This window comes from Lissotriton vulgaris, chromosome 10 (assembly GCF_964263255.1).
Source record: "Lissotriton vulgaris chromosome 10, aLisVul1.2, whole genome shotgun sequence".
Lineage (NCBI taxonomy): Eukaryota > Metazoa > Chordata > Amphibia > Caudata > Salamandridae > Lissotriton > Lissotriton vulgaris.
This window is the reverse complement of record NC_141698.1, coordinates 980,080,251-980,106,922: the sequence shown is the minus strand read 5'-3', so window position 1 is coordinate 980,106,922 and position 26,672 is coordinate 980,080,251.

The window sequence follows — 26,672 nt, the reverse complement described above, 5'->3', positions numbered from 1 at the left end:
CAAGGTCATGGCCACTCTGTGAAGTAAACCACCATTGAAGAAAGGTGCTGAACGTTTCGAACAAAGCACAGGACATAGAACAGCCCATTGGCAACGCCTTGTCCACGTACCACTTCCCTAGGAAATGGATGCCCAGAAGACACCAGTCCTCAGGATGGACTGGAAGGAGCCGAAATGCGGACTTAATATCGCATTTTGCCATCAGGGCGTTAGGGCCCGCCGAGACAACCAGCCGCATGGCCACATCCACAGAGGAATAAGACACTGATGCAGCTTCCGGGTCAATGAAATCATTTACTGATTCACCGTCCGGCCAGGACAGGTGTTGAATGAGCCGGAACTGACCAGGCTCCTTCTTGGGGACTACACCAATCGGGGATATGATGAGGTTCGCCAAAGGCCAGTCATCAAAAGGGCCCGCCATCCGACCTTCACTCACCTCCTTGTCCAATTTCAACTGAACAATGTCTGGGTGTTCACTCGCTGACTTTAAATTCTTGGACCAACGTCTCAGACGCGGTCCCTCATACCCCAAACGAAAACCCACCTGAAAACCCAGCAACAAGGTCGACCGAAACTCCGCAGGCTCATAGTCCCGCAAAGCCACGGCCAATCTGGTTACATCAACCGGAGTACGAGCCTTTGGGCCCAGCCCCAGATGAAGATTTCCCTCCCCTGGGAGCTGGGGGTTGTTGGGGTGGCACGAAAGTTCCCGAACTTTGTGGGGCACCCTGGGGCCCAGGGGCCCTGGGCCCCCAGCAGCGGGACAACGGATGACTCTTCCGGCCACATTGGGAGCATTCATGGCGGAACTTACAAAACTGTCTGGTACAGGTCCCGGTATTAAAATCCCAGCATGTGCCAATGGGCGCCTGGGCGGAAGAGACGGTCCCCACCCCTCCCCGGGTGGGACGGGACTGAAAGGGACGATACAATATAGGGAGACCACTGGCCGTAAATATGGTCCTCCCAGAGGCAGACGAACCCATAGTTTGCTGCCAAAGGTCAGAGTCCAGCTCCCCCCATTTCGCCTCAGGGTCCCAAGCCATCCTGGCCCTGAACTCCTCATCATATTGGGCCCACGCATAATCACTCCGGGTTAGCTGAGCCTTACGAATAACGTCCATGTATTTAAACAGGGACACACAACGTTCAGGAAACTTCTCACAGTAGACGCTGGCAAAGATTAAAAAGGCCGCCGTCCAATTTTCTATAGTCAGGGGCACCTTAGGGCGTTTAGCGAGCTCGAACTCCTCCTCCTTAGAACCTTCCTTAGCCCGCACTTCCCTGTGTAGCAACTTGAGCAGTTCCACATACTCACCATTCCAAATTTTTTCTTTCGTACTGAACATCAAATGAGCCCCCAAAGGCTTCGCCACACCCATGTATGGCAACTTTTTAATTTTTAGTTCCTTACTGTGAAGTACCCTTGACGTAGAAACCACACCAACAGTGGACGTACCACTATCCACCATGTGACCTGTACCAACCTCCTCACCATTAGTACCAACACCTTGATCCCGTACCACACGACCTTTATACAGTTTACAACCTTTCTCCGCCGACATTAGGTCGACACCAACACCAACAGATACCATATGGGGCCGCACGGCATCCTCACCTGGATTTAAAAGAGGCGGTTGACTGGTTTCCGTCCTCCACGTTGTTCGTGCACCGACATCTGGCCTTCGAGGAGCCCTCACCACGGGGCCGAGCACTCTTGGCAGTGACGATTCCACACGAGTCCGCACCACTTGGTCCTGTAACATGTCATGAGAAACATTAACATGCCCCCCCCCAGACACCACATCACGAACCTCGCCCTCTTCAGGGCTATCCTCATCATAATCCAAAATCAAAGAGTCTTCCAACTGAGGGGGGGGGGCAACCACCGAAGTCTGTCTCGACTCCACCGTATTTGATCGACCATGGGCCTTACCAGCCCTTACTCTGGACCTAGGTGGGGAGGACGACTGAACTCGTCTACACACCCCCCCACCAGAAACACTGACCACCTGTTGACTTCCAGAATATGATAAACCAGTAGCCGAAACACTACGTGGCACGGGAGAGGTCGTACGTAACCTGCCCCCATGAGCAACGCTGGAATCCACCGCCGAGGCCGGGAAGGTCGTACTGGACCCGGATGCGCCGCCTATGTAGAATTCCCTCGGTGGGACCATCGAGGTCGTATTAAACCTGCTTGTGATGGCCACGGCGGGATCCCTCGAAGGTATGGGACGTGCCGCGCCAGGCTCCACCCGCACTTCTCCTCGGCGTACCCGGGCTGCCTGCCGCCCTGCCAAGTCTGCTGCCGATGATCGAGCTTCCTCCTGCAAAGAAAAAGGCCGGACTGGTGTGCCGGGTCCCTCACAAAAACCAACTCTATGAGGGGCAGAAAAACCGCTAACAGTTACCCCGCCCCCCCTACTCGACATCCTAAAACCACCAGAACTAACCACACTTTTCCTCTTTAAAGCATCGCAAAGACGCGGAGACGGCGGACAGACCTCCTCATCCGAACTAGCATTCAACACAGCCTGAATAACTCTCGAAGCCATCCCCTGAGGGTCCCAATCCTGAACCCCCCCAACCGAAACATCACCCCGGTAAGCAGGCCCCGAACCCACCAAACCACTATGACCTTGAAAATCCCCCGACAGCCTATAAAAGGCTCCTACCCCCCCCACCCCTCGCTGCGCCACATCCCCCACCACCCGAAACTGGCAGGAATCAACCACCGACCCGCCCGCGCTGCCCAGCTCCCCACCCGAAGCCAACAAATCATGCCGCCCCGCACCCTCTCCCATACCCATCTGGGCCCACTCCCCTTCCCCCAAGGAACTGAAACCCCCCGACATGGCCTCCTCCCCCACCGCAGATCCAGAGGGGGAAAACAATAACGGACTCTGCGGCTCCCTACCCACCGCGCAAACCAGAAAGCCACGGCCCTCAGGCCCCCCGACACCCGCAGAAGACACTAAAGGCCGCGCGACCTGCTCACCAACCGCACCCCCATCAACCGACACCGGGACCTGCCCCACATGGTGGCGTATAACGCTCAGTGGAGCGACCACCTCCTCAATGTCCGGATCCGGGGCACCCCGCAACGGTTGCTGCGCCACAGAAACCATATCCAAAATGGCCGCCGCCCTCCCTGCCGGAGTGACGTCAGACCCCACCCCTGCGGAGGCAGAAGCCGAACGCCGCGTGCAACCACGTTGCCTGGAAGCACGACGGCCCCGCAAAACGGGCGCAGAGGCCGCTCTATCCCTCAGAACGAGCTCAGAAACCTCCCCCTCCCCGAGAGGGAAACCCCCAACCCCAGCCCCCTCCAACAACGTAGAATCCAAAGAAACGGCCGGGTCAGAAGAACTAGCATCACTCCCCCTCCGGGCCCTAGAACCCCCCCGACGGGTCCTAGAACGACCCCGCTCACTTACCCCATCCTGTCTCCGACGTTTCGGGGAGTAACATGCTGCCACCGCAGCCAACACCCCCGCCGAGGCCTCCCGCTGTGGTCGCGGGGTCTCGGCCCGACCCCGGTCGCCAATGACCAGGTCCAAACGCCCAGCCTCGCTGAGCAGGCGAATAGCTTCCAACACGCGATAATCCTCACCAGACATGATATCGGATCAAACTAGCTAAAGAAAAAGAACAATACTACCAAAGTATGAACACACAAAAATTCTAAGCTCAACCGGCCACCAGGTCACCAAGCCTAAAATGGTGCCCGGAGCGAGGAGCCCCGCCCATTTATAGGGGAGCGCACAAAACAACTAAAACCAGCCCAAAAACGCCCAAAGAACCTGCTAGAAGGAATACCCCACCCAGATCTCCCAAACCGCCCGGGGGAGGAGACCTCCCGGTGGTCGGCTGCCCTCCCCCAAGCCCCCCATGTATTTCATTATTGCAAAAGTCAGAAACATGATGCTTTCTTTAGCTTGCACAGACTAAGGGCCTCATTTATGAGGATTTGGCGTGGGCAGTGCCCCAAAGTCGTCTTGCTGCGCCGCCCTACGCCAACGCGAAAGGCAGGAGTGAAACTTATTAATGGAATGCATTACTGTCCTTTCACCCTGTGCCAACGTGGGCACCCAAAAGGGAGCCTCCATTGCAAGCAGGAGAGGCAGTTTCCTCTTTCGATGTGTGCTGCAAAATGCAGAACACATGGAAGGAGGAAAAAATGAGGAGAAATACAAATATTTCTCCTTGTTATGCCTGCTTTGGAGAGGCACAAGGTGGTGGCGCTGACAGAGGCTCACACGATTCAGTAAACTGGGGCAGCGTCAAAAGCCATAGGTGTTGCGTGGGAAAACCCACAGCAGCACCCATGGAATGCCTCCCTGGTGCAGAGTAACGCAACGCAGTGGCTTGCGTTGCTTTGTTGTACTCCATATCTATGCGGCAATGAATAGCCACGCAGAATGGCTGTTCATAGCCTCATAGGTATGATCGAGAGGGATGCGCCCCCAGGGTGTCAAAAACGTGATGCTCTGGTGGCATAGGACTCTTATAAATAAGTCCCTATTGCAGTAATCTTGAAACCATGCCAAAATGTTTTTATTTACTTGTACAGGCATACATCCTGATATGATTTGGAAATGTATGTTTCTTAAATTCCTGTTTTCTAGAAAGCTATCTATCTACCACATTCCTCTTTGTTCACATTACTTGACCACATTCTTGCTTTTAATCGAGATTCCTTGCTTCACCTCGTACTAAAGGTTCTTAGAATGTTGAGGTGTGTAGTTTTTCTATAAAAAGCATACTATGTTTTTCTTATGTTGTTGGGTTATTGAAGGTGCTGCCTGATTGTAGTTCTAATAGTTGGTGCGCAATATGTATCTTTTAACCAAATGCCTGACGGACTGCAGCAGCGGGAGCCCTTCCCCGCGGAGACCAGAGACAGCGCCAAAAACTCGCCGGACCCGCTTCGCGGGTCCCGCAGCGCGGCTGCCTAGGAGGGGGCCGTTGTTGTTCTTTCTTTCTTTCTGCAAGGGGCTGCAAGGGGCTGGTGTATCACGACCGGCAGGGCTGCGAGCACAGGCAGGGACTCTGTGGACCAGGAGTCCCTGCGCGCCCAATTGCCATCAGCTGGGCTGCTCTCCCTGCCGGCCACGCCCACCCGCCCACGGATAAAGGTCTCTTTTGCTCCTTACCTGGTGGGATCTTTTAACCAAACGCCTGACGGACTGCAGCAGCGGGAGCCCTTCCCAGCGGAGACCAGAGACAGCGCCTGCAACTCGCCGGACCCGCTTCGCGGGTCCCGCAGCGCGGCTGCCTAGGAGGGAGCCGTTGTTGTTCTTTCTTTCTTTCTGCAAGGGGCTGCAAGGGGCTGGTGTATCATGACCGGCAGGGCTGCGAGCACAGGCAGGGACTCCGTGGACCAGGAGTCCCTGCGCGCCCAATTGCCATCAGCTGGGCTGCTCTCCCAGCCGGCCACGCCCACCCGCCAATCACGCCACTTGTTATAAAAGCTCGCTGCATACCCGCAGCGCGGGAGCGCGCCAGGAGAAGCCCGGGACAAGGGCGGGACCGTCTAAGGCCGTCCAAGGACGATCAAGGTCGGGTTGGGCCCACTCTCTTTTATTGGTGATCCCAGAACTTTTCTTTTCTTTATTGATTGGTATTAAGACTTTGTATTATTTTTTTAGTTGCTTATAGATAGGAAAAACGAAATACTAAATTCACATGATGTCCTTGCTTTCAGGGAAGGGTAGACAGGTAACTGTAAAAACGAACAATGGGAAAGCCACTGGAACTTTAGATGACTTTATAACCCGGGCAACGGGGATTTTTGAAAAAGAAATTGCCCTTACTGAAAAGCGTCTGTCCTTAGATTTAATAACAGGAAAACGTTCCTCCTTGGGACGCATTGGTTCAACAATTACCCCCATTAAGTCAACATCTATCCCTGACAAGAGTACAGATTGCAACCTGGAAGCTAATCCAAATCTAGTCGTAATTTCTGACTCCCAGACAATCACGGTTGCAGACTTAGGGGGCTCCCAAGATGAAGTACCTACACTCACTCCTATACCTATACCATCAGGTATCATGGGGGATAGTACCCAAGACTGTAATTTGAGCAGTAATGGATCCATCCCTACACAAGCCCGAGCCGTAGATTGTGAGCATGAACCTAACCATTCGAATAAACGGAAAAGAGGGGGGAATCACAGAAAAGGAAGTAGAACCAAGTTAGCGAAGACAGTTGCACCTAGAGTTTTGGCAAATGCCCCTAAACAAAAGGGCACCCATTTAGGTGACGTGGGACAGAAAACCTTTTCCTTTAACACTAATAATAATGACGATCTTTTGGGGAAAATTGAGAAATTGGTTCAGGTGCTTTTGTTGCCCCTCCTAGAGAGAACCCAAATTGTTAACCTAAAGTTAGACCAATTGGAACATCTTATCTCACTTAATACCCATTCCCTTGAAACATTAGTAAATAAGAGCAAAACATCTGAGGTGGGGGGCACCAACAATAACAATAATAGTAACACCAACAATAGTAACTCAAGAAAAGGGGGAGAGAAGAAAAATGTTAGTAAAACACCTCAAACTCTCGCAACTGCTGACCCTAAGGTAGCACCCGTCCCTTTAGCACGGACCAAACCTGTACCATTAGCACGTACCAAACCTGCAGTAGCGGTCACTGTGGGGCCCCCAAGCCAAAATGTGGCCAGTACAGCGTTAACATCTGAAGCAACTATCTCTAAACAGGGAACTACCCATGGGCCCAAACTAATACCATCGCAGGGACCTGTAGCAGATAGTGACAGAGTACATAAAAAGAAACTACCACCCGTAAACCTGCCCCCAGACTCAGTCCCTTTTATGGTAATTCTTACAGGAGTCCCCCCAGTTTTGCCTAATAAAACGGAATCAAACCAGGAGCTAAAAAATAAAGCAACATATTGGCTCAATAATAATAGGCCACTTCCTCCTGATTCTAAAACAAAAATACTCAGTGTGCGTAGAGTCCCCTGGGTGGGCCCAAGTGAGAAGGATTTAGAGGGAGACTGTATTCTGATTAACTTCAGTGACACCTGGGTAAAAGATATGATCTGTCGTAAACCAAGGTTTGCTAGAGTTGGGGATATCCAATGTATAGGTCTGGAATACTTTTATCCAAATTTGAATTATGTCCCTCCAACTTCGTTCCATAAGAATACTGGGCTGACTTTTCATAGTGACACATACCCTGGGTGGACCCGGATGAATAGGGCCGCATGGCCGAACCAAAACAACTGGGGAACATGGCATCAGGGTGATGGCTTCTTTAGGGGATCAACATGTAATAACAACAATTTTTTGCAAACCCGGTACAATGACCCAAGATCAAGATTTCAGGGAGAAGATTATCTAGGGTGGTTCCCAAGTGACATCCCCCTAAGAAATCGTTTTGATCCACTTGTGGGTATGGAGGAGCTGGATTGACCATCACAAAATTCTCCTGGTGATGCTTTGTTAATAGGAGAGCCTAGTCAGAGGGAGAAGGGGGAAAGTTGTAACGATAACTTGCCGGAGGATGTTTCCGTAGGTGACGATCGTACTACTAACCCTCAAGACCCTGAGGTTGGCTTTACCCAAGAAAGTGAATTAAATCTAACTATCTTAAGGCAAAATTTGGCAGCAATACCTGAACCAGCCAGATAACAAACAAGGTGAATTAAGGCTGTGTCTAATTTCTTGGAACATCGCTGGGCTTGCTTCCAGATTAGAGGATGAGGCCTGGTTAGAATTTGTGGGAGACCGTGACATTCTGTGTCTCCAGGAGACATGGAGCCGAACTACTCAGAATATTGATGGTTTTCAATCATTTAATGTCCTAGCGGTACCTTCACAAGCGGGTAGGGCAAAAGGTGGAATAATGACAGCGATTTCTCTAAAATTATGTAAACTTGTAACATGTAAGATAGTTGACACCCCATGGTTTCAATTGCTAATGTTGGACAATTTGTTCCCTGAACCACTGCTATTGATTAATTGGTATTATAACATCTTTGATGACAATGAGACAACTGTAATGTCGAAACTGGAGGAGGCTGTAGCCAGGGCACGCCGCGAACAACCCCTACTTTTTATCATCTGGGTGGGAGATTTCAACTGTTCGTTATGCAGCCATGGGGACTCGAATGTGTGTGGTTTGAAAGATTCTCATGATCATCCCCTGACACACTTCAAACACACACTCCAGGGGGACGCTTTAATTAATATCATCATCCTAAATGATCTATGTATAGTGGAGCCCTGGGTTGGTCCAAATTCGGCTCCGATACCAACCTTTCAGGGAAGTAGAGGTACGATGAGTTTTATTGACTTCGCAATTGTGTCTAGTGGGTATTTTCATTATGTTGACAAGTTGGAAGTAATTGCAAATGCCGCCAGTGACCATAACCCTTTAATATTATCCCTGCTTTGTCCTGTTAAACCCAAACATCTTGTCTGGGAGCAATCTATAAAGTATAACAGGAACCAAGGCATCACTCTCAAATGGGGCAAAATAGACGCTGCTGGTCTTGAGGCAGAGATCCTAAATGGATATAGCTCCGAATATGAGGCATGTCTAACGCCTACAGCTAACCCTGAAAAGGTCATAGGGAACTTTGAATCTTTATGTGGGCATGTAGCAGAGCGTCTCATAAAACCAATTGGGAAAAATAAAAGGATAGGTCCCAGATGGTTTGATGCCGCGTGCTCTGCATCACATAGTTCCTTGAAAATAGCATTAAACCAAAAACCAAGGGACAAAGAGCTGGTTAGAGCATCCAGGCTGGCCTATAAAGAGGCCATAAGAACAAGGAAGCAGGATTTAAAAAACCTAGCCTGGGAAGATTTAGAAAAGGCCTCGGAATTAAAAGATAGCAGGCTTTTCTGGGAAGTTATTAATCGTCCCCTCTTTACGAGTAATGGCAAGGATAACATTGTGATGCAGATTACATGTGAAACATGGGAATCACATTTTGGAATTTTTTTTAACACAAATGGAATCTTAATCCAGGAATCATCATTAGGAGACGCTAGGGAGTTGGTGGTCTCTCAAACATCTTTGTCCCTGAGCTCATCGCTTACTTTGCAAGAGGTGGAAGATGCCCTGAGGAAAGGCATATTATTAAAGGCCCCCGGCCCTGATTTAGTGCCTTTGGATTTCTTCAAGCACAATGTCAAGGTTTGGGCCCCTTTACTGTTAAATGTGTTTAGAGCAGTTGTTATTGGCCGTGTCCCGGCATCATGGAAGGAGGCAGTAGTGGTGCCGATTTTTAAGAAGTCGTTTTAGGAAAAGTTGCCAGCAAGGGGTTTATTTATAGAGTCTGTGTTTGAGACAGTCTAACGTAGTCCCTGTTATTTAGACTTAGCAGCTGATTGAAGCAGTGACTGTAAAAAAGCTTATGGATCTGTCAGTGTAGAACTATAGGAACTACCACACTAGTCCCATAGAAATGCAATGATTTGGACAGATTCTGATTTAACATCAAATTGGTGTTTTCTAGCAAAGAATGAAAAATGAAGCACAAGAAAACAAGTGAAGCAACACGGAAGGGTTGTTTTTGAAAAAAATATTATTTTTATATTGGAATGAATCAATGAAAATCAAGGGTATACAGTAATAAACAATTGCATGAGTTTCTAAAGTAAATGGAACCGAAAAAAACAATCCATAAATACAGAAGAAAGCAATCCAGTCAAAAATACATTGAATTAAATTGACTTCTTTCCAAGATGGTAAATAGGAAGCCAGATGTAAGATCTGAAGAGAGACTTGGATTGAAGAGTCGACGTTTCGGTCTCAGCGGACAAAATCCAGAGACCATCATCAGGACAAAAGAATGAATGCAATATGGAAAACCCCTATAAAAAACATATTTATAATTAGATCCTAGAACGTGTTGCTATCATGTGACGACAAATTAATACATATATTTACAAAAATAACATTTTCATACCTTTTAGCGAATCATATACAAAAAGTGCAGTCTGACAAAAAAGGTCAGTGTGGTGACCCCAGGGAATGACTGACACATATGTATAATTGCATTAGACACATTTTGTGAATTAAAATAGATATTTACAAAGCTGAAACCAGTTAATGTGGTAGTCAGAGGAATGTCTGGCAGGTCTTATTTGGAGAAAGAACATGCAGATACACTTACTTATATCATTCCATGGTTGGAGCAAAAAATGTGGGAAAGCTCATTCTAAGTGTGGGTGAAAAGTTGCCTACAAGGAAAGGAAAACATCACAAATTGGAAAGAAGCTATTTTTTCGAAAGCAATTTTTAATTAGTTGTTGGTGAGGAAAACAGTTTACCTTAGGGACGCTTTTAGTCTGTCCCGAAGTGTTATCCAGATAATGATGCCAAAAACGTTTTCACTCTTTGGGGACCTGTAGTTTCAATCTCACGGTCCAAGATAGCTATAAAAAATATATATATATATTGTATACAGGATTTAGAATCAAAATAGGGAGCATATAATTCACAGCTTAGTGAGAAATAAACCTCTTTGTATACTTGACAATGCACTTAAACGTATTCACATAATTGTGAAAAAATGCTAAAAAGCGGTACAAATAGGGACGTGTATTGGAGCGTTTGTGTGACATAATGGCTGATAGAAAAATTAATTAAAAAGTTGCCATTCATGTCTTTGTGAACTAACTGCGAAAGAGGGCCAGATAAGGATTGCAGCACAAACGGTATACATTCGTTTTTTGACGCGCTAAAGGTTAGCCAGAGCATCATTATTGCCGTGTCTAAGGGTATTAAGTGTATCTCATATTTAACTGGTTGGTGGTGTCACACCTAATGCTGCCGTGTTTGACCGGGAGTTGTAATCAGCCATCCGTGTTTAATCGGAGGCAGGCTGGGAGACGCAGCACACAGAGAATACAAACGTTGTAAGTATGAGAAAGTCAAAGAATGAGCCGTTATCGCGGTGTTTTAAAGCCTACAGCTTTCCCAAGAATGCGGCGCGTACTATCGCTTCAAATATTTGACAGGTGCTAACGCTGGCGATGCAACTTGTTAGTACATTTTACTAAAACATTTTTGAAACGTGTGTAGCCGTATTGGGGAAACAGTAGCTGTGAGGGATTTAAAGATAAGGTACTCGCGTCTGAAATAGACGGCTGAGAAATGCAATTGACTAAGCGGCGTCTACAAACTTACTTGTGAAACGGGTGACTGGCGCAAAGCGTCTACACTGACAGATCCATAAGCTTTTTTACAGTCACTGCTTCAATCAGCTGCTAAGTCTAAATAACAGGGACTACGTTAGACTGTCTCAAACACAGACTCTATAAATAAACCCCTTGCTGGCAACTTTTCCTAAAACGACTTCACTGCCCAAGCCCGCAAGGGTATATTGGGTTACCCACCCCTATTTCTAGTCTTCTAGCGCAGACTTGTTCTGCTGTGGGCCACATCCAAGTGGTTAAACAGGTTGTTACCTGTATACCTTGTTCTTAATGTCGGAAACAGAAACTCTTTCGTACACGGAGGAGTATGTCCAAAAGATAGCAGCCGGTCCATCTTTGCTAGGCAATAAAAACACAGCTGCCCAGCTGCCATACGAAAGTGACCTTGCACAACTTGAAAGATTAAAGAAAAAATTGGTGAGAACAGAGCTACACGCCAAATTTCTCACAGATTGTCTCAATAACAACATCATTCCAACTGGGTTGCAGATTAGGAATATTCCTATTATCTTTATTGACGACAACGAATTTAAAGTCAATTTCAGTTTTGCTGCAAACAAATGCTCAAGGACCTGGATGGTCTTGAGTATTGAGACCGCGTCCAAACAGATTATTCTTTTATTGAAAGAAATTGAAACCATCGAGAATAAGATCAACTCGGACAGTAACATTCCAAATGCTAAGTTACTTTTAGATAAAGTCTCGCAAACTATCAAAGAATTTGAAGCATTTAACGCACAAAAAAAGACTGATAAACTACAAAAGGATATACGTAGTTACAATAAAGACAAGACCTACCCTTATCTTCAGAAAGATTTTTACGAACCCCAAAACAATCAAAGGGGCTCTCATCATTTTCAACAGAAAAGAGTGACCTTTTCTGACACAGGATCAGAGACAGACTCTGAACAAGGTGGACAATCTAGATCCAACTTTGACCAACAACCCTCTACTTCCCGACAGTCTGTTTTTTTAGGACAGGACAGGAGGAGATCAGGACGACCCCGGAGCAACAGGGGCGGGAGGAGGGGATGGTTTCGGAATCAGTACACCCCGGGTCAACGTCGAACTCGGAACCAGTACTACGAATGGTAGAAAATAACAACTCCATTCCTATATTTAACATTTCGAAACATGTACTGACAGAATCAGAGGCCAAAGTCCTGTCTGCTGGTTTATCTTTTGTCCCCACCAACAGGAACAACTTGTTCCAAACAAAATTGGAACTATACAGATTTTTTAGAACTGTTAGACTCAAAAACCTCTTCTTTGACAAACCATCCACAATAGAAAGAAATGTCACAGGTTTACATCCACCTTCAACTTTCTTTCCCCTTAATAACATGGTAGCTAAAGAAATCCTAACCTTCGAACAAGCAGTTTTGATCGAAACAGAAAATCTGTTTAAACAAATGCCCTTCGCTAAAAACAACCTTAGCAAGAACGAACTGACAGCGCTTAAAGCTCTTGAATCAATGCCAAACACTTTGATCAAGCCTGCAGACAAAGGAGGAGGCATTGTTCTCTGGGACAAAGACGCCTATAGAACGGAAGTTCTGAAACAACTCTCTGTTAGTGAGAATTACAAAGGACTTCCATGCAATCCGACAACAAGACTTCAAAAAGAAATTTCATCTTTAAGCCAACAAGGCCTAATTGGAGGCTGGCTTTGCGAAAAAGAAGCGATGTACCTGGTAAATAAAGCACCCACGGTACCAGCACTATACATTCTCCCTAAGGTGCACAAAAGCACCACTGAACCACCAGGGAGACCTATAGTTTCGGGTTGTAATTCGATACTAAAACCCCTTGCTGAATATTCAGACCACTTCATAAGACCTTTCGCCATAGAGTCGGACACCTATATCAAAGACACCACAGCTGTCATAAATAAACTGGAAAACCATCACTTTAACCCTAACGAAGAATTGTTGGTAACAATGGACATTGAAAGCCTCTACACCAACATCCCCCAACCTGAGGTATTGGCTATCCTTAAAGATCTTTTAGATAGCCGCATCAGCCCCCATGAAGTACCAACTAACTTTATCCTTGATTGCATTAAAATACCCCTATGTGAAAACTTCTTCCTGTTTGAGAAAACTTATTATCAGCAACTCAAGGGGGTGGCAATGGGGGCAATTTTTGCCCCTGATATAGCCAACATTTACGTCGCTGACTTTGAAAGGAAATTCATTTATCATTCACTGAACCCTTACCTGGCCAACATATCTTGTTGGCTAAGGTACATAGACGACGTCTTTTTAATCTGGAAAGGCAGTAAAGACCTCCTATTGAGATTCCATACCTGGCTGAATGAGAGAAATCCCAACCTCTCATTCACTCTGGAGAGCAACAACTTGCAGATGAATTTCCTAGACATCACTGTTAAAGTTGGTGACAATAATATGCTTTACACCACTTTATACACGAAACCCACGTCCAGGAACACCCTCCTCAAATACAACAGTCACCATCCGAAGGCCTTGAGGGATGGCCTTCCATTTGGGCAATTCCTTCGTCTAAGACGAAATTGCACCAAAAAAACAGACTATTTTCAGGAAGCAAAGATTTTGAAAAATAAACTGCTGGCTAGGGGTTATCCCAATAAACTTCTCAAGCAATCATTGAAAAGAGCATGGTACAACAATCGCGACATGCTGCTTACCAATCGTACACAAAACGACAATAATCCTTTGGTTTGTGTAACGACTTTTGGTACCCTGAGCAATCAGCTGAAAAAGGTCATATTAAGACACTGGCCACTGCTATCTGAGTTACCAGAACTCACTGATAAACCCTTGTTCTCATTTAAACGTGGCCGCAACCTGCGTGACAGATTGGTGCACGCTTATGAGAATGACAAACAAAATCTGGTAGACAACATGAGACAACTGACCCCCCTGACTGGCCACTATAAAAGCAATAAGTGCACAGCTTGCGGCACGACCGAGAACATCAAATCATTCAATCTGAATGGTAAGACTTTTCAAATAAAGAACTTTTCCAACTGCCGCACTAAAAATGTGGTCTACTGCATAGAGTGCCCTTGTGGCATGATATACATTGGAAAAACCACGCAAATGATAAAACAAAGGATTTTACAACATCAATCCAGAGTCAGATGCAAAACAGAGAATGCACCCTTAGTTGAACATTTTGTTCAACTTAAACACAGTGAGAATGACATCAAGTGGTGGGTCGTTGAAGTAGTCAAATCCACCATCAGGCAAACCAACGTTGACAGACTGCTGACTCTTAAAGAGAACCAATGGATAGAGCTTGCAAATAGCGTAAAGAATGGTTTGAATTCATCCACTGAATGGCACACTTTAGCTTGTCTCACCTGATGTACTATTCCATCACATAGATTGTGAGCACTTTATGTGACAGAATGATCATCTGTATTGTTCCATTTTTTTGTCACTATGAACTGCCATTTTTCTCACATGACTCTCTGTTTCACCATCTTCACTGTTCAATGTACATCATGTAGCTCTGTTTATTTGTTACTGTGAACTACTACTTACTACCATTTGGCATGAACTTCACATGTGTATACAATAAGAACTTTGATATCTGCCATTCACATGTGTATACAATAAGAACTTTGACATCTGCCATCTATATGTTTTTAATGGATCATGAAAGAATGTGCGCGCATGTTATGCGACAGGACTCAATGGGTTGCCTACCTAAGTGTCTAATCTCTCAGATCCTTAAATCACCCTCATAATTATTACCCAGATTAACTCCTCTCTCCACCAAACCACCATGTCGGTGTAGATAGAGACTTAAGTTGGTATAGCCACTACAAGATGGCGACTATCTAAGACCACCTTCCGGTGTTCCAATTTAAATATTTTTAATCACCGCTCTAATAATCGAGATGATATTCAAACTGGGGCTAAATGTACCCACTATCCTTATTTGCACCTAACTACTACGTTGATTTCGGTTATACGTAACAGTCGGCTGCAACCACTTTAAGATGGCGACTGTTCCAGTTCGCTTTCCCAGCCTCTCGGCTGCCCTACATCACGTGACTAGGCCTTCCAATCGACCTTTGCTATATATTGGCCCTCGCTGACTCTACCTTCTAGCCCCCCTGATTGGATACAGGAGAGACGCTTTGCGCCAGTCACCCGTTTCACAAGTAAGTTTGTAGACGCCGCTTAGTCAATTGCATTTCTCAGCCGTCTATTTCAGACGCGAGTACCTTATCTTTAAATCCCTCACAGCTACTGTTTCCCCAATACGGCTACACACGTTTCAAAAATGTTTTAGTAAAATGTACTAACAAGTTGCATCGCCAGCGTTAGCACCTGTCAAATATTTGAAGCGTTAGTACGCGCCGCATTCTTGGGAAAGCTGTAGGCTTTAAAACACCGCGATAACGGCTCATTCTTTGACTTTCTCATACTTACAACGTTTGTATACTCTGTGTGCTGCGTCTCCCAGCCTGCCTCCGATTAAACACGGATGGCTGATTACAACTCCCGGTCAAACACGGCAGCATTAGGTGTGACACCACCAACCAGTTAAATATGAGATTCACTTAATACCCTTAGACACAGCAATAATGATGCTCTGGCTAACCTTTAGCGCATCAAAAAACGAATGTATACCGTTTGTGCTGCAATCCTTATCTGGCCCTCTTTCGCAGTTAGTTCACAAAGACATGAATGGCAACTTTTTAATTAATTTTTCTATCAGCCATTATGTCACACAAACGCTCCAATACACGTCCCTATTTGTACCGCTTTTTAAAATTTTTTCACAATTATGTGAATACGTTTAAGTGCATTGTCAAGTATACAAAGAGGTTTATTTCTCACTAAGCTGTGAATTATATGCTCCCTATTTTGATTCTAAATCCTGTATACAATATATATATATATTTTTTATAGCTACCTTGGACCGTGAGATTGAAACTACAGGTCCCCAAAGAGTGAAAACGTTTTTGGCATCATTATCTGGATAACACTTCGGGACAGACTAAAAGCGTCCCTAAGGTAAACTGTTTTCCTCACCAACAACTAATTAAAAATTGCTTTCGAAAAAATAGCTTCTTTCCAATTTGTGATGTTTTCCTTTCCTTGTAGGCAACTTTTCACCCACACTTAGAATGAGCTTTCCCACATTTTTTGCTCCAACCATGGAATGATATAAGTAAGTGTATCTGCATGTTCTTTCTCCAAATAAGACCTGCCAGACATTCCTCTGACTACCACATTAACTGGTTTCAGCTTTGTAAATATCTATTTTAATTCACAAAATGTGTCTAATGCAATTATACATATGTGTCAGTCATTCCCTGGGGTCACCACACTGACCTTTTTTGTCAGACTGCACTTTTTGTATATGATTCGCTAAAAGGTATGAAAATGTTATTTTTGTAAATATATGTATTAATTTGTCGTCACATGATAGCAACACGTTCTAGGATCTAATTATAAATATGTTTTTTATAGGGGTTTTCCATATTGCATTCATTCTTTTGTCCTGATGATGGTCTCTGGATTTCTCCACTGAGACCGAAACGTCGACTCTTCAATCCAAGTCTCTCTTCAGATCTTACATCTGGCTTCCTATTTACCATCTTGGAAAGAAGTCAATTTAATTCAATGTATTTTTGACTGGATTGCTTTCTTCTGTATTTATGGATTGTTTTTTTCGGTTCCATTTACTTTAGAAACTCATGCAATTGTTTATTACTGTATACCCTTGATTTTCATTGATTCATTCCAATATAAAAATAATAATTTTTTCAAAAACAACCCTTCCGTATTGCTTCACTTGTTTTCTTGTGCTTCATTTTTCATTCTTTGCTAGAAAACACCAATTTGATGTTAAATCAGAATCTGTCCAAATCATTGCATTTCTATGGGACTAGTGTGGTAGTTCCTATAGTTCTACACTGACAGATCCATAAGCTTTTTTACAGTCACTGCTTCAATCAGCTGCTAAGTCTAAATAACAGGGACTACGTTAGACTGTCTCAAACACAGACTCTATAAATAAACCCCTTGCTGGCAACTTTTCCTAAAACGACTTCACTGCCCAAGCCCGCAAGGGTATATTGGGTTACCCACCCCTATTTCTAGTGATTTTTAAGAAGGGCGATAGATCTGATCCCCAATGCTATCGCCCAATCTCACTAATTGATGCATCGTGTAAGATACTGGGTAGGGTCATTTTAGCCAGACTGGAAACATGGGCAGATTCGGTGGGCCTTATTGTGAATTCCCAATATGGGTTCAGAAAAGGTAAAGGGACTGTCGAACAGTGCCTGAACTTGGCTCTAATCATAGGGAAGTACATGAAGGCAAGAAACTCCTCCATCCACCTTGCCTTCATGGACCTTTCAAGTGCATTCGACACTGTGTGTCGGAGCAAGTTGTGGCAAATGATGGGGGATATGGGCTTTGAGGAACCCTTGGTCACCTTGCTCCGTAGACTGCATGAATCAACAACTGTAGCCATAAGGTTCGGGCCAGGGGGGGGAAAAACTAAATCTATCCTCTCAACTGAGGGCGTTCGACAAGGATGCATATTAGCCCCTTTTTTGTTCCTTGTGTACACAAACGGCCTGGAAAAGTACCTGTTGGACCATTGTCACGACTTCCCAAAGGTCAACGGCAGGAGCATACCAATGCTTTCTTATGCCGACGACACGGTACTTATGACACTCACAGGAAATAGCATGCAGATCTGTCTTGATGCCTTTAACAATTTCATGTTGGACCTAGATCTGAAGGTAAATTTCACCAAATCCTTTGCTATGGTCTGTGGCCCAAAGGGGACCAAATCCAGAAAGTTTGTAGTAAATAATTCTACTATTGAAAAGGTAGAAAATTTTAACAATCTGGGAAACCTTTTTAATAATAAATTAAGATGGGCCCCGTTAATGAAGACTCGAGTCCAGAGCGCTAGTCGCTCTATAGAAGGTCTGTTTCGCTTCTGTGGCAAACTAGGTCAAAAACCTGTTACACATCTAAAAACCCTGTACAAATCAAAATGTTTGTCGGTAGCTACTTATGGGGCTGGGGTTTGGGGGACTGAAAGCCCTGACATGATACAAATCATGGAGAACAAATTTATAAAGCGTGTATTGGCTATTCCATCAGGTTCATCAAATAAATTTGCCCATGATGAAATAGGTTTGAGTTATGTGAGTGATACCATTCGCCTATCACCCTTACTATTATGGGGCAAAATATGGCTATCAGAGGACTTACAGCTTTCTAGAGACATCCTCCGGGACTGTCTAAAACTGGAAAATGGGAAACAGATTCCCTGGTTATCTTATGTCAATGAAATGCTCCATAAAATAGGTTTGGGTGACATTTTTGATAACCCTTAAAAAATACAGGGAGACATTAAAACTGTCATTAAATCAAGTTATTGGAAATCCTCACTTGTACATTCCCTGGCCAGGCCTTTCGGTCCTATGGTTACTTTACAGCATCAGTTTTATTTAACCTTCACAACTCATGTGCAATGGCGATTCTATCTGACAAGGTTTAGTTTAAACATCTTGCACTTTCTCTTTGCGTTTCCTAAACAAGGGGGTTGGTGTGAGAGGCTGCCCCCTTGTCCTTGTAACAATAAAGCTAGTCAAAGCACTATGCATGTTGTTCTCTTTTGTCCCTTATATAAGGACCCGAGAATTAAGTTTATTAAGCCCATTCTGAAGGAGAAGCAACCATGTCATTATAATGAGGGTTATGACTACTTGTTATCTCTGTCATCCTCTGGTGTTTGTTGTGCGATGTTAAACTTCATACGAGTGTCACTCTTGATTAGAAAACGGTATGGTTAATTTGGCCTCAAGAACCTCTGTCTTTGCCCATGTATATTGTTGTATTGTGACTTTCTTTCATTTGCCCCTCTTGATGTATACCCTAGTATGAATAATTTATGAATTAACATAAATTGATTGAAAGTAAACGCTATGGGCCCTATATGTGATTATATTTAGTAATGTGCTTTACCAGTTTAGTGTTTAATTTTAAGACTGTCTTTTAAAAAAAAACAATTCTAAATCATGTCTGTAAATGTTTGACTTTGATGATTCTTTTCCGAATCGAATAAAGTTTTTGAACCAGAACCAGTATATTTATAGCATATTCATAACCACAAGGCTGCAAAGGCAAGATGAGCAGGATTCTTCTTAATGTATGATTATGGGCCCGATCCAAAACCATTTTTGACTAGCTCTGTTTCAGGTCATCGTGGTAAGTAAGGCAGTGTTTGGTGAAAATGCCTTATACCACCATATAATGAAAACAGTTGTGGTGGCATTAACCCCATGTATGCTCATGACGGCTCACGGCCCTCATGCGTCACGGTGGGCGTGTGAGTACGACGGCCGGGAGCATTCCGAATCTCGCCCACCGTTTATTTCTCCCTCACAGTGCGGGAAATAAACCCGCGCCCCAGGGGTTAATGTGAGACAAAAAAAGTGCGTAAAAAACAAGGACCCCCTGAGATAGGATCAGTTTCCTGGGTCAGGGCAAAAGATATACAATACAAATAGCAACCCAGGCAAAACCAAAGTTAAACAATACAATGAGGACCAGCACACTAATAATACCACTGAACTAAAATGAATATTTGGTAAAAAACAATCAAGATTTTTAATAAATTTCACATGTACATTGATAAAAAATTATAAAAAACACATATGTATATTTTGATAACAAATTACAGTACGATCAAAATACATAAAATACAATATTAAAAAGTTCATAAAGTATGATCGTACTGTAATTTGTTAGCAAAATATACATATGTGTTTTTTTATAATTTTTTATCAATGTACATTTGATATTCATTTTAGTTCAGTGGTATTATTAGTGTGCTGGTCCTCATTGTATTGCTTAACTTTGGTTTTGCCTGGGTTGCTATTTGTCATTATATGACAAGAAAGTGTGTGCATGACCGCTGTGTTGTATTTGGTTGTGTTGGCGATGTGTTGTTTTTTGGGCTGTTGTATTTCTATGCTGTAGTGTTGTTACATTAATTTGTGGAATGCTGATCTGATATGTTCTCCTGTTTACTTTAGAGAGGCTGACTATTGCTGCTACATTTGGAGCTAAAAGCAATTCACGACTTTAAAATAGAAATTCCATTTACCACTGTTTAAAGTGGTAAAATACTGCTCCTCTAACTCATCCACTATTTATGACACTAGAAAGCCCGAAAATGTGTCTGAAACTAATATTTCCAGTTCTCTCTATATGTATATGACTGTATATTCCTCAAACAATTATCACAATGCAGAGACACAAACACACTCCATTGCTCTAAACATCTACAGTCATTCAAGATTCTCCTCTCTGCAGAGTGTGTGAAATAAAAATAGCTTGAAGGAAATACATTTGAAAGTGTCTGATGCAAGCAGAACACAAAGAGTGGTAAAAGTAGGGAGTTAAATGAGAGAAGTATTATTACCTCATCAAACCATATAACTATTCAACTAATTACTCTGTGAGGTGGCCCGTCTCTACCGAGGCATCAGGGAACCTTGCTGAAGTCAAGCAAAACATCAAACACACAGCCATAATCAGTTCCTCCCATATGTCCCTCCTATCACCCAGATAATAAAGGGGTCCAGAGCACTTTACACTCCCTGTTCTTTTGTCTGCAAACCGGTACTTGTTTCTAAGAATCAAGAAGAACTATCGAAGTAAGGATTGGTCTCTTGAGTTCCAGTTCCAGTTCTCCCCCTTTATTTCCTAGGTAAGTGGGACAAAGTGTGAGGCATTATGTCAGGAGCTGAGAGGGGTTGAGTCTTTGTTGAGGTAGCACTATTTTTTCTTTTTTTCAGTTTAAAGTTTATTAAAACATTTAACAGCAGTTACATAACATGAAAACAAAAAGCTTAATGAAATAGAACTAAAATGTAAGAATATAACAATATGTAAGTACAATAAGTAAGTGTAATAACACTTCTGACAATAGTGATAAGAGTATACGTTGCTTGCTGTGGAACAAATGTAATGAAATTTAAAAGCAAGGGACAATATAATATTGAAAAGAAGGGGAGGTAGAATTTATGGAAATATATCACCATATAAAGTTGTACAGCAGATAATATTACCCTGTAGACATAGCTGTAAAACAGAAATACAATCTATAATACAATAATAATACTCTGTAAATAAAGACAAAGGGAAAAAAATACACTAATTTAAAGCGGTTTCTGTACATCAGCTGAAGTTAAGATATTCTTATTAGCTAGCATACTAGATTTGAATAAAAGGTTAGTAATTGGAAGCCATAGTAAGTCTCTTTTATAGATAAGCCATTGCAAAGGTGAGTGGAGAAACATAATTAATATCAAGGGGAAACAGCGTTTACAATGCTGTCATTACATTGCGGTACTCTTACAACGGTTGTTAGTACCAAATGCATTTACATCGAAAGTCATTACAACAAATTGCACAGGGGTGTGCTGATGTATTAGAAATGAATTCCAACACTTTTCCTACTGTTACACAAACTGGAGTCGGAATAGTAAATAATACTATTCCTAAATCCAGCGCGCCCCCTAGTGGAAGTCGTTGTAATGATTTGAGATGTAAATGCATCCCGTACTAACAACAAGGTCATTGTAATGGCCGCGTTATAAAAGCACGCAATGTAATGCATCGCATTATAATGTACCATATTCGTATCATGTCTATTGTTGAAACATATAGTGTACCACCAGGATTGAAAAGTAACATTGTGAGCATTGTTTTCAATTAGATGTTATTAAATGAAAGGAACAGCTAATAGTAAATCCACTAATTTGTGTCCCTGAGCTAGTACAGACCATTCTGGGGTGGTACTACCTAAGTAAATGTTAGAAAATGAAAAAGGTATATTGACTTTAAAAATCTTGTTAATTTGGTGCCATACCTGCATCCAAAATCAGTAGATAGCAGCGCATTCAAATAGTATATGCTTTAAATCAGCCTGTGAACACTTGCAGGACCAACAAGCTGAGTCTAAATCCTTAGAGAAATGTTTCAGGTTTTGGGAGTAAATAATAGATGATGACAACAAAATAGAGAGTGTGTGTAGTATTCACATCTCTAGTAGATTTATGAATTTTAAACCACATTTTGTTCCACAGACGAATTTGCCAGTGTTCCAATAAATCTGTTTCCCACAACAGTTCAGCTTTTGATTTAGGTTGATTGTTAGAGAAGTGTAATAATTTATAAATAGGGGAGGCCTTGGGATTACTGATTATTAGTGGGAGTAACACAACACATTTGGGTGTAGAAATAGCAGTGTGGGGTATATTTTACATTAAGTCAGGAAGAGAATTGCAGAGGAGTATATATTGTTTTCAAGATGAGAAGGTAAGGAGAATCTTTCTCAAAAATTGAAAAAATCCAGTCATTATCAAAGAGAGGAGAAAAACCAACGGATTCCTTTGTCCCTCCAAGTCTTTCAGTATATAGAACGATCGTTGATTTGGATATTAGGGTAGTGTCAGATATTGCTCTTGAACATTTTTAACAGAAGTGTGTATATGGGGAAATACATCTGACAGAATATGATGGGAATGTGCAATAACAGGGTTACATAATTGGGAGGTGTTTGTTGTAAATGATAATAATTCTGCAAAGTCAAAAGGAGCAATCAGGTGTTTTTCTAAGGTGAGCCCTGAAGGAGACTGGGCAGAATGAGTAACATGCGCCAATGAGTTGATGGTTTGAGAGAGAAAGCATAATGGTATTTCCTGAAATTTGGGAATTTGAGAATTCCCTCAGATTTGTTTCTTTTTAAGGTTGACAAAGCTATTATGAAAGGTTTTCCCTTCCAGAGAAATTTACCGAATATGGAGTCCATTCTTTTAAAAGAAAGATCTTGTATGCAAGTTGGAATCATAGAGACAAAATTATAGGTACAACATCATCTGCCCCACCAAGAAAGGAATATCGGGTTCCATCTTAAAATGATGTGATTTAAGGATTTGGTGGTGTGATCAAAACATAATTTAATGGTGTCTTTGATATTCTTTGTGAACCGTAAGCTGGTATATTTTATTTTAACAGACTGCCAATTAAAGTCTACGCAATCAAATGTTTGCTTAATAAAGTGAATATTTAAAGGTAGTATTTCAGATTTGTGAGTATTTAACCGATAATCTGACAACTGAGAAAAAATAGAAACAAGTTGAAAGAATAGAAAAAAGTTGAAAGAAACTTGGTTAAATGAGAGCAGAAGAAGAAGATGTCATCAGCTTAAACAGACAATTTAAAGTTCTGACTCCCAACTTCTGATCCAGAGATATGGAGTCTTTTTTTTTAGTTAAAAGGGGGTTCTAGTGCAATGACGCACTCCTTTAAATAATGAAGATAATCTGATAATATACCATTAACAAATATACTGCTCCAGGGTCAGTATATAATAAAGAAATTAAATGACATATTTTGGGAGGTAAATCAATCAATTTTAATGCTGCAAACATGAAATCCCATCCAATTGTGCCAAAAGATTTTTTGGCGTCTAAAGCAATAGCAGTTAAAGGATAATCTAACATTGGTGTAGTACCTAGGACATTAAAAAAGAGATGATTAGTGTCAGATATCAAATGACCTTAAATGACTTGATTGTTCTGAGCCAATGAGATCAGGCAAGATAGGGTCTATACGTACACCTCGCAATTTCACAAAAATCTTATAATCAGTATTTACTAAAGATATGAGGCGGAAAGTTTATACAATGTGTATGGCCCCTATTCTCTTTTGGAATTAAGCAAATCATTGCTTCCTGAAACTTGCCCTGAGATACCTCATTTTTGATGAAGAAATTGAATAAAAGTACAAGATGAGGAAGAAGAATATCTGCAAACTGGCTGCAAAATTCTATAGTGAAGTCATTAGGGCCAGGAGCTTTTCCTTTCTTTATGACAGAGACTGCTTTAATGATCTCGCCAATGAAATATCTTTTTTCCAAAGAGGTAAAGTCAATATGTTGGGCTTGGGGAGCTTCAAGATTGAAAAAGTTAGATATATCTACTGTGGAAGGTCGTGATTCCAGAGTGTATAAGTTTGCAAAAAAGTTACAAATTAATTTAAGATATCTTTGTCTTTAAGAAGTATACCACCCTTGGTGTTAATCAAAGATTCCATTTTAGAATGGTCTTTCTTGACTTTTAAATTGTGGCCCTCATAATACTTTTTAACAATTATGTAGAATCTGCATTTGTAGTTAAACATTTAAATGTAAGTTTAGCATCTATTAGTTCTTGGAGTTGAAAAATGGGCACTCAAGTTTTTTAATTATATCAAGGAGACGGCTTGCTTGAGATTCCATAAGTTCCTCTATTTTTAGGTGAAACAAAATTCATGATGGAACCGTGATCTGCTGCCTTATATGAATTCCAGATCATTGGAAAATAGACGTCCTTAGTTCTATTAGGGATAAAGAATTTTTGTGTAAATTATTGAAATTAAGATACAAATTTAACATTTAATGGTAGATAATTATTAAAATGCCACCTACCTGAGTGTGGTGAAAAAGGTATAGGATTTAAGTCTGTATATGTTAGGGCATGATCTGAGATTAATGTAGATCCCATATCAGAATGGGAATTATGTTTGAGTATCTTTTTACCAAGAAAGAGAAAATCTATACGTGACTGAGAATGATGAGGGGCAGAATAAAAAGTGTATCCACTGAGGACTGGATGAAATAATCTCCCATACTCTACAAGATATGTGCTTTCAACAGCAGATTTGAATTGTGTACAGTGGAAAAATGTAACTTTAGTGCCTCTGTCTAAAATGAAAAAGAGGTACATAACCTGATGACAAGCACCTCTAGAAATAATATAATCATCGTTATAATGCTGTAGTTTGTTGGAAATACTATCCCAAAATACATAACATTAAAGATAGTATCAGGAACATTATGAATCATCAATTTGGCTGTAATCCATCTACATCATGTTCTTGGCTTTTGAATGAAATGTGTAGCTTCATAAAGAATTAATACACCATTATTTTTCCCAGTGGCAGAGTAAACAAATATAGTGCCAATCCAACACTTTTTCAATTTATGAGCTTCTTTTTCAGATTTGAGATTCTTGAAGTAGTGCAACATCTGTTTTAAGCTAAGCTAAATGAAATAAAACCCTTTATTGCTTAATAGAGTTATCCAAACCCTTAATATGCCACGAAGTAACTGGGAATTTAAGACAAGAGTGAGAACATGAACAACTGATATGTATACAGTAACAAATTGAAAAACGACATTGAAATATGTGAACAGTGAGTAAAGTGCCTAAATAGATAAGAGTTGAATTGAAAAGGGAGATGTGAAATACATAGGGTTGTGAAATGAATAGAGAGGAAAAAGGAAGACACAGGGAGGAGAGAAAAAAGATCGTAACAAAGAGAAAAACATAAAAAGAGAAAAAGGGACCGTACAAACCATGTAAATGTCAACAGAGAAACATAACCTAAGAATGTGAATAACATGAAGGGGGGGATAGGTATACCAGAAGAAGATGGCTACAACGTCTTCACTCCAAAAAACGGGTAGGGGAATTAAAGTATGAATTTAAGTATAATTCAGAATGGGACAATGGGGAAACACAACAAAATGACACAAACCGGTATAAAAAAAGAGAAAACATGCTAGCAGAACATGTCACATAAGATTAATGAAAGTTAGCATAACATACTACACATGAAACATGGACAAAAAAGTGTTACTAAGAAACAACAGAATGTACAAAAATGAAAAAGTATGTAATTCATGAGGTCTATATCTCTTCTCCTATACAAGTGAAGAAAATGTAGCCGAATCCTCATAAGCACTAGATATGCTCTAGCAAGTCACCATACATAAACAAGGATTGATAAGACCAAATCTGGCGTTCATGGCTTTTAGAGTAGGTCACATATCCAATAACTGCTTCTGATGGTCAGCTGTGAACTTTGCCACATCTTGAGAGAAATACTCATGACCATATTATATGCTTCCTGGATTTGACTGCAGTCATTATCTTTAGCAGGTCAGTGTACTACAAGAAGAATAAATTGTCTCGGTTTGTTAGAAATTCTCGGACTGAGTCTGTGCATCCTTTGGATGTTAAGCAGGGCAGAAGAAAGCATATCTAAAAGTTTGGAAGACATGATTGATAGTAGGTGATTGGATCAGTTCCCTCTGAGTCCTGAGGAAGACCATAAATTTGGAGACTGTTTCTGCGATTACGGTTTTCAAGGTACTCAGTATATTTGTATACCATTGAGATTTCTGATTCCCAATGTGCAATATATAAGGGAGTTTCTTGTAGGGCATCAATCCTTTGCTCAACCATTGAAATCTGTGTATCAAGAGAGGACCATTTATCATCTAGATGCTGTAGAGCATTATGAGTTTGTTCCATAAAAGGGTTCAAAGCATGAATTTCATCAAGTGTTACTTTCATCGAGATAGGAGTTGATTCAACC